Consider the following 9915-nt stretch of genomic DNA (forward strand, 5'->3'; position numbering starts at 1 on the left):
ACCGGAGTTGTTCCTACTACGTTGTCCTTCGCCGCCTCGGATCTGCTTCCCCTCCGCCGACATATGGCCACGGCAACACAGTCAACAATTTGGCCATGGGTTCATCCAAGCCTGCACCCTCTAGAACATCGCTTTCCCCGGTAAAAATAAGAAGATCGGTGCGACATGTGGAGGTGACCACACCGGCAACCGAAAAAGGTACTCCTCTTCCCTTATTTGTGCAAATCTTACGTCTTTGCTTGCACGGTATTCATCCCACAGAAGACACTAGTTGACCGCTTCTTCTTGATACTAGATGTTCCTAGTAACTCGCGATGCACAAGGTTTCTCCTCATATACTATTTCAACTTAGCTAGAGGTCCGTCGCGCCCCTGAATTTCAATTTCTGGCTAGTTGATTCCCAATTAACGGAAGCATTCCCTGGCGTAACAGGCGCTAGTACGCCTATTACGCCGGGGAAGCAGCGCCTTGGTGTTTATCTTAGGGGCGTGTGCGCCCTAGAGCTACTGGTGCCCGATATGGAGGTCAGCCGGGATTAAAGGGATGGCTTGGGGGCGCTGCCAAGCACGGCGGTGGTGTGAGGTCGATGGGAGGGCGGGGCGGCGGAGGCAAGGGTCTGGGCCGGTGGTCGCTGGCGGTTCGAGAAAGATCGTCAACAGTGACTGGCGGTAGGTAGACGAAGGCCATCTGCCCGTTCCTTATAGATCGGACGGTTCATTAAAAAATCGACTGACCTATTTATTTTCAGCCGACTTTTATCTTAGATATGACCACATGTGGTGGTGTGCTGGAGGAGTACCTGCATTTCCTATGCTCATATATTACAAAATCATACGGAATAGAATTTAATTTTGGTTGTCATGCAATGTTGTAGAGCTATCATATGTCTCCTGTCATTTATTTTTCAGCCACCTGCTATCTGCTACTTTTATAGTGCACTAGTTCTGCACACACTTCACCCTTACTCTCACTATTGTGTTTTTATGCAATGGTATTTCAGACTCTGCTGCCATGAGAGAAGCCAAAAAGAAAAGAGAGAAGTCGCTCCAGCTTCGTATGCGGGTAGGCAAGACACGTTACAGCGCTATAAAGGGTGCAGTGTCAGCAGATGGAGACGGTAAACGTAGCTCTCGAGTTGATGACCTCACTCGCAATGAACCACCATCCCAGGTGCTTGCTTTAACTTCGCGGTGTCATATGTGGTTGCATGTTCCATATGGTGTCTAGCTTGTATTCGAAAGGCCGAAGTCGGTAAGATAAGGAAAGATAATTTTTTTACTTGAACCACCATCTCGTGAGCACCAAAAGACAAAATAGCGAGTCAGGGCACTGGCCGAGCCAGTGACAAGCCCAGCAAAGATAGGCATCAACTGGAAGCCAACTAAAAAGCTGCGATGGTGGCGAAGCAGCCCGCCTCCCACTAGGCTCTCAGGTCCTAGCACTACAAGAAATATGTCAACTTATGACCTTCTGTCAGTGACCCTCGAAGAATTGGTCATAAATTTATGACCATTTTAGAACAATTGGTCAAAAGCTGTTCAGGGGGCTACAAACCTTAAACCATTGCGACCATTTTCGTCAGAAAGGTCGTAATTTCCTTACACGAAATGGGCACAAAGCAAACAGTGCTAGTCCGCTGCCTTATTTCTAGTTGTTAATGACCAATATAGATGGTCATAGCCTTGTAGATTGTGGTGGGTTGTGATGACTAGGCGCCATCTCATCAGTTTTGCCTATGTGTCATGTCCATGTGGCAGTTTTTGCCCTAGGTTGTGAAGCAACCTATATTTCTATCATTCCCAAAATTCCCAAAAAAATCTCATAAATTCTTTGGGGCATATCTTCATCAAATATGTAAAAATCCTTCCTTGCCTAGTTCAAAACTAATTCAACAATATTCATTTTCCTATTATGTTCACAACAACACTTTATGAAGGAAGTGCTATTTATATATTCTTGATTGCCCTCAGAATTTTTGGGCACTCTTTCCTATCCAAATCATTACCGCATGACAAAATTCAGCTCCATTTGCCTAGCAAATCTTCCTCGGCAAATTTCCAAAGTTTTTGTCCACCTAGAAGCATTGTGAAGGAAGTACCTTTTTTATATCTCTAAATGACATGAAATTTATACAGTTCCTTCATATGCCCAAATTATCACCCTCCTACAAATTCCAGCTCAGTCAAATCATCTATGTGAGCCCAGGTTCAATTTATATTTTATGGCCAAATTGGCACGTTGCAAAGCAAGTGTTATATAGACCCCTCCTATTACCCTCAAACTTTTCGGGCACTCTTCCATACCCAAATCATTGCCACATGATAATATTCAGCTCAATTTTCCTGTAAATCTTTCTCAGGAAATTTCCAAAGTTTCTACCTCGAGAGAAGCTTTGTGAAGTAAGTACTAGCTAGGCTTACCCAAATGATCTGAAAATTTACCAGCGCATGACCATACCTATATAACTTACCTACACCAATTTTTAGCTCATTTCATTCATCCAATCTCTCTCACTAGTTTTCCCAAGTTTTTGTCCATAGAAGAGCATTGTGAAGGAAGTACTACTTTGGCATGTCAAAATGATATCAATTTTTACAATGCTTTCCTATGCCCAAATAACCATCCTCCACCAAATTTCAGCTCAATCCATTCATTATTTTGAGCCCAGCTTTAACATTCATATTTTTTGTCCAGTGTGGTACTTTGCAAAGCAAGTACCCCCTAGGATCCTCCTTTTGAGCTGAAAATTTGTGAATACATTCTCCTTAGTAGATGATCATCCTCGGCCAAAACTCACGCCCATTGGCCATGTGCATTTCCCGTACCGCTAATCAAACACTTGCCTGCTTATTCATGTTTGAGCATCGATCGGTCTCCTCGTGAGAATCTTATGTTGTGATTTTCTTCCTAGCACCTACCTGGGGAGTGCCCAACCCACTAGACATGCCTAGGCCGCCCAGAACACATGGCAACACCACGGCCACGCGGTGACCACGCGGCGGGCATGCGAGTTTACGCGCTCTAGAGTTGGGGGCCTCGGCCACCGCCCAAACCTCGACGTATCGCCACCAAACCATGTATTTATGATTAAATAGGTACTTGTGTAACTAGAAATGATTTTTGGAAAAAATAAATAGCAAACTATGAGGCAGCTGCAGTTCAAATTTGACCCGCTTCCTCCTGAATCGGCGGGAATTTGTCTTTTTCACCATAGGTGGATCAAAACATTTGACACCCAACCATTTTGTCAATTGTGCATTAAATATGGCCTAGTATTTTATAAAATTGATTAGGTCCAATTTTGCAACAAATATATGGTAGGTCCTTCACAAAAAAAACTCATTTCAGGCACTCGGAAAATGGAAAATGGTTTTTTCGTCCAAAGAAAATGAAAACTTCCTTAGGAAACATTGTTTGCCATTTCAATATGCACCCTTGTGCACAATATGAGATCATTTGAACAAACTATGCAATGAATGTGGCCATAAGATTGATCATTTGGCTTGAAAGCCATGAATCTTCACACTTGATAGCTCATTTCTGAGAACACTTTTTTAAAATAATTACTGTATTACAATTTTATTATTTTTCCTGGAAACTTGTTCACATATAATGACACAAATGCGAAGGTTTTCCAATTTTTTGATTTTTTTTGAATTTTTTATGCCCGTTTCAAAATGCGGTCAAAACGGCGGGCTTGACCGTTCCTAGCTAGTGGTTGAATATTGGAATTTTTTGGTGTTTCTCTGATTAAATAGATACTTATGTACCTAGAAATGATTTTTGGAAAAAAATAAATAGCAAACTATGAGGCAGCTACAGTTCAAATTTGACCCGCTTCCAGCTGAATCGGCGGGAATTTGTCTTTTTCACCAGAGGTGGATCAAAACTTTTGACACCCAACCATTTTGTCAATTGTGCACTAAATATGTCCTAGTATTTTATAAAAATGATTTGGTACAATTTTGCAATAAATATATGGTAGGTCCTTCACAAAAAAAACCTCATTTCGGGCACTCGAAAAATGGAAAATGAATTTTCCGTGCAAAGAAAATGAAAACTCCCTTTGGCAACATTGTTTGGAATTCCAAGATGCACCCTTGTGCACAATATGAGATCATTTGAACAAACTATGCCATGAATGTGGCCATAAGATTGATCGTTTGGGTTGAAATACATGAATCTTCACACATGATAGCTCATTTCTGAGAACACTTTTTTAAAATAATTACTGTATTACAATTTTATTATTTTTCCTGGAAACTTGTTCACATATAATGACACAAATGCGAAGGTTTTCCAATTTTTTGATTTTTTTGAATTTTTTATGCCCGTTTCAAAATGCGGTCAAAACGGCGGGCTTGACCGTTCCTAGCTAGTGGTTGAATATTGGAATTTTTTGGTGTTTCTCTGATTAAATAGATACTTATGTACCTAGAAATGATTTTTGGAAAAAATAAAGAGCAAACTATGAGGCAGCTACAGTTCAAATTTGACCCGTTTCCAGCTGAATCGACGGCAATTTGTCTTTTTCACCAGAGGTGGATCAAAACTTTTTTCACCCAACCATTTGGTCAATTGTGCATATGTCTAGTATTTTATAAAATTGATTTGATCCATTTTTGCAACAAATATATGGTAGGTCCTTCACAAAAAAACCTCATTTCGGGCACTCGAAAAATGGAAAATAAATTTTCCATGAAAAGAAAATGAAAACTCCCTTTGGCAACATTGTTTGGAATTCCAAGATGCACCCTTGTTCATAATATGAGATCATTTGAACAAACTATGCCATGAATGTGGCCATAAGATTGATCGTTTGGGTTGAAATACATGAAGCTTCACACATGATAGCTCATTTCTAAGAACACTTTTTTAAAATAATTACCGTATTACAAGTTTATTATTTTTCCTGGAAACTTGGTCACATATAATGACACAAATGCGAAGGTTTTCCAATTTTTTGATTTTTTTGAATTTTTTATGCCCGTTTCAAAATGCGGTCAAAACGGCGGGCTTGACCGTTCCGAGCTAGTGGTTGAATCTTGGAATTTTTTTGGTGCTTCTCTGATTAAATAGATACTTATGTACCTAGAAATGATTTTTGGAAAAAATAAATAGCAAACTATGAGGCAGCTGCAGTTCAAATTTGACCCGCTTCCAGCTGAATCGGCGGGAATTTGTCTTTTTCACCACAGGTGGATCAAAACTTTTGACACCCAACTATTTGGTCAATTGTGCATTAAATATGGCCTAGTATTTTAGAAAATTGATTTGGTATAATTTTGCAACAAATATATAGTATGTCCTTCACAAAAAAACTCATTTTGGACACTTTAAAAATGGAAAATGATTTAAAAAAACTAATTTCTCCTAACTCTTTTAAAAGATATTTGTCTTATTTCGATTTGTCATTATTCCTGAAAACTCAGGTCAAATTTGATGAACCATGAGAAGATATTTTATTTTTCTTTTTCTTTTTCAGATCATAAAATAGCCAATATGATTTAGCACCTTACTTTTAGTCGATTACGACCAATTTAGATGGTCAAAAAATGTAGTACTGGTATACTGTGTTCTGATTGGTCCAGGAGCATCTCACGCGGATCGTGCCTACTCACCATCGGATGCTCCTAGATCCAACGGCCCGCCTGTCTCACCCACGTCGCCCAACCCACAACCCGCACTCCCTCCCACGCACCCAACCGCACCCAACCCCTCGTGCCCACTCGCCTCTCTCTCTCTCGAACCCTAGCGCTCCACTCCTCCCTGGCCGCCGCCACCTTCGGCGCCCTCTGTCCGGCGAGATCCATATGGATCGATCCCCTCCAATCCGCACCACCTCCGGCGCCCTCTGTCCGACGAGATTCATATGGATCGATCCCCTCCAACCAACGACTCCTCCTCCTCTCCTCCTCCTCTCTGGATCTCTGGATTGACCCAACCGCTTCTCCCCCAATCCCGGCCTCCTCCATGCCGAGTCGAGAGACACTCCCCACTTCCAGCCGAAACCCTAGCCTGAGACCCCTTCCTCCTCGATGGCCAACCCCTCCATGGCGGCCGGCGGCAGGGTGCCCTTGGCGGAGGGGGTCCGTGCCGTCGGAGCCCAGATCCGCAACTGCATCCGCATGGCGCCCGTCGACCGCGTGGCTGCGGCCCTGGCGACACGATGGTAGCATCGGCCCTGGCGGCATTGGAGGCGGCGAGCCAGTCCCTGAGAAGCCGTGAGATCCTCGGCGCCGTGGGCACCACCGCGGCGGTGCTAAGCACCACCGATGCCGATGGGGTCCAACGAGGCGGACAAGCCGCTGCGGTGGATCGGTGCGTCGTTCGAGCAGCTCGCGGCCGTCGCCAAGCCACAGCAGCAGCCCGCGATGGCGGCGGGGGACTTCTCGCGTGCCTGCTCCAATGTCTCCGTCCTCTTTGGCTGCCTCGGCATCGCCTTCAAATTTGCCTTGATGGACTACGTCGCCAAGGCAAGCGGCCGCTCCTCAGCCCCCCTCTCCTCCCCCGCTACCTGCTCTGCTGTTCGGTATGCTACTTCATTGTGCTTGTACTGTATGTGGTAAAATTTCTGGTGATTCCTTCCCGGGACATTGATTTAGTTGTGTGAAGCTGAGAGGTTTGGGATGAAATGACCATTGCTTGTTCAATCAGTAAATTCTTCAGTGTTCTTGGCTTCTTAGTACATGCACATTGAGTACATGCACATTCACATTTATTGTATCTGAATTATCAACTTTCCAGTTAGCTAATTACTAAAAACATGTGCACATAACTATGTGAAGTTGATGTTCAACCATTACATGTGATAACTAGGAAGCATATTTTTATCAGTGGACTGCTATTTCTTTTCTTGCTTCTGTTTGCAAAATTAGGTGATCATGGTAGCCTTGTTTTCTTTAGTGTTAAAAAAGTACTAGGCTGCAGTTTTTTAGTGTGTCATCTTTATATGTGTCTTTCGAGTGAACAAACTATGCTAAAGGTAGATCAGGACTTTCATCTGAAGTGGAATTCTATCTTGGGTCTGATCTTTTGAATGAAAAGTTTTAGTTAGAAATACACTACTTTCTATCTGAAGGGGTGTATAGCTGTGTTGTATGACGTTGTTAGTTTTTTATGTACAAAAATTTGGTAGGTATTCTAGGCTGATGATTGTTGGGACTCTATAGTTATTGAATGGATTTGCTAGCAACAAGGTGCCAGGCACAATTTACTGGTTATGAGAAGACTATAGTTGTGTTATTGTGATATTCAATTTATAGAATTGACTATGTTCTGTTTTTGCTTCAGGTAAACCAAGGTTTTGCTCATGGCTCGTACTAAGCAGACTGCTCGTAAGTCCACTGGAGGAAAGGCTCCTAGGAAGCAGCTAGCCAGCAAGGTTTGTGACTGCAATATTGATAGTTTACCTATGCCATGTCTTTATTTATGGTTTAGGTAAATTGAACTGGGTATAATTTGAACCTCAACCTTCATTGCCAGCTTATGACCAGATATCCTACTGATGTATATCGACTATCATGGTATTATTGTTAATTTGACCATGTGCTCTACTTTGCTTTTTGACAGGCTGCCCGTAAGTCTGCTCCCACAACTGGAGGAGTGAAGAAGCCTCACTGTTACCGCCCTGGAACTGTTGCTCTTCGGTGTGTAAAATCTTCCAACCTATTCTAGCATGTGTTATAGTTTTGTTTTGAAGTATTCTCAAATGAGTAAATTTTGTGCTTGACTTTGCAGTGAGATCCGCAAGTACCAGAAGAGCACGGAGCTGCTCATCAGGAAGCTTCCATTCCAGAGGCTTGTTAGGGAGATTGCTCAGGACTTCAAGGTGATCAATCAACTTGTGCACTACATTGTGATGCTCCTGTTGTGTCAACTCTTATAGTATGATGAATCAAGTAAACTAAAAGCACCATCCTATTCTGTCTGTGCAGACTGACCTCCGCTTCCAGAGCCATGCGGTGCTGGCCCTTCAGGAGGCTGCAGAGGCCTACCTGGTGGGTCTCTTCGAGGATCCGTGGCGAGAGGGCTTAAGGTGCTTGCTTTGCCTGTGGGAATGTCTCTGGCGGGCATCTGTGTCTGCTTTTGCTGCTGTTTTTAGTGATTGTTTGGAACTGCTAGCTCTAATTTAACTTCTCGTTCCCCTGTTTCTGCTGTCAGTATTCGCCTCTGCTTCAACTGATTAATTTTCTGCGTGCCAAACAGAGCCTGTGATGTTATCAAAATATTTGCTACTCTTAATGGGTTTATCCCACTTGATGATCTTAACCACCAAGATCTCTGAGGCTCTTATTTCTAGTCTAATGTTATCAATATAGTACATCCGCTGTTTGCATGATAGATACATATATGTGACATCAATTTGTCGTTGGATATTGCTGGAAACTAGCTATGCCACATCAATTTCTTGGTTGTCTAGTTTGTTATGTCACATCAATTATATGCTTTTTCTGATATTGTGTTTTAGCTACTGCCACTTTGAGCTGTTGTAGATTTTAGTTATCAATTACAACAAAGCATTCTTACATTCCAGACTTGATCTTACTACTAAATAGCACCCCCTGTTGTTGTTGTTGTTGTTGTTATTATTCACCCTATCCTTGTTGTTCTGTTTTCTTGTTGGTAGATATTTTGAGTAAATTCAAGACGAAAGATGTTCAAAGAAGCTCCAAGACATTCTTATATAGCAAGTTATGTAATAATAGATGGGTTATCTAGGAATTTGATGTATCTTCTCTCTGTTTGTGAATGAAATAGTAATTATGTATGTGATTTAATGTATCTTCTCTTTGTGAATTTCATGTATGTTTCAGAATTACAATTCCTGTTTCATATGAAATAGTAATTATGTATGTGATTTGAAAATGTGTGCAATGAAAACATGACTCATGCGACCCACTTATCAAAATAATTTGAGCACATTTGAAATTTCTGACGTGTGGGACCAGTGTATGATATTATGGTATTTGGGACAAATGTAAAACAGTGGAAAATAAAATAGCAAAAAGTAAAAGATCATACGCTGTAAAAGGCTGCATCTAGAAATAAAAAGGCCAAATTGTTGGGCTAGGCCCATGTAGCTAGAGAAAATTAATAAAGAAAATATACAGTAAAAAGGCTGAATTGTTGGGCTAGGCCCATGTAGAAAACTGAATTGGACCGGGCTGAATCTTGTGCCACATCAGCTTGCCACGCTGGATGCCTACGTGGCCTGGGGAGGTTGCTAGTGACCAAAACACCACAGTAGACGTATTTTGGTCATAAACGTCTTCGACCATTCCATAAGAAAGGTCGCTAATGTCAGTTTATGACGGCCAGCTTTTGACCTTATGTTTTTTGTCACAAAAAGGTCACATATGAAAATTTGTGACCATTTAGTGACCAATAGTGGTGGTCACAAGTTGACATATTTCTTGTAGTGTAGATGGTCATGCTCACCACTCCAGCCGGTTGTCTAGCTTGTATTGCTTCCAATTTGGTTAAATTGCATCTGCTTAGCTTACACATTATACCTTTGAATATGACATGCCTTTCTGTTTTTGGTACATACTAGTACATCTGTGTATTAACCATGTTCTTACATCAAACAAATGTTCTTGTGTATCCCTCATCAATCATTTATGACGAGGCAGGCAGGCAAGGGGACTACTCCTCATTTAAAGAATGCAACGTCAACCTCCCGACATGATTCTCAAGAAACAGAAAGGCTAGATAAAGATAGTGAACGTAGCTCTGTAGTTGATTACAGCATTTCCCCTACACTAGCATCGCAGGTGCTTGCTCTAACTTGGTAGCGTGATATGTGGTTGCATGTTGCATATGGTGTCTAGATTGTAATTCTTCCGATCTGGTTAAACTGCATGTGCTAGTCTGCTTAGCTTATACATTATACCTGTTAATGTGACATGCCTT

The 9915-nt window shown here is 41.9% G+C and overlaps 1 long non-coding RNA gene and 1 other non-coding gene across 2 annotated transcripts; both read left to right on the top strand.

Moving 5' to 3' along the window:
- Positions 1–7570: 7570 nt before the first annotated feature.
- Positions 7571–8020, top strand: LOC123058788 (uncharacterized). The gene is made up of 3 exons (XR_006427300.1): positions 7571–7649; positions 7741–7831; positions 7938–8020. It is a non-coding gene; the product is annotated as an uncharacterized lncRNA (long non-coding RNA).
- Positions 8021–8208: 188 nt separating this feature from the next.
- On the top strand, positions 8209–8291 carry LOC123063812 (small nucleolar RNA SNORD24). Its single transcript, XR_006430568.1, has one exon. It is a non-coding gene; the product is annotated as a small nucleolar RNA SNORD24 (small nucleolar RNA).
- Positions 8292–9915: the final 1624 nt, after the last annotated feature.

The sequence above is a fragment of the Triticum aestivum genome, chromosome 3A (genome assembly GCF_018294505.1).
Source record: "Triticum aestivum cultivar Chinese Spring chromosome 3A, IWGSC CS RefSeq v2.1, whole genome shotgun sequence".
In the NCBI taxonomy this organism is placed as follows: Eukaryota; Viridiplantae; Streptophyta; class Magnoliopsida; order Poales; family Poaceae; genus Triticum; species Triticum aestivum.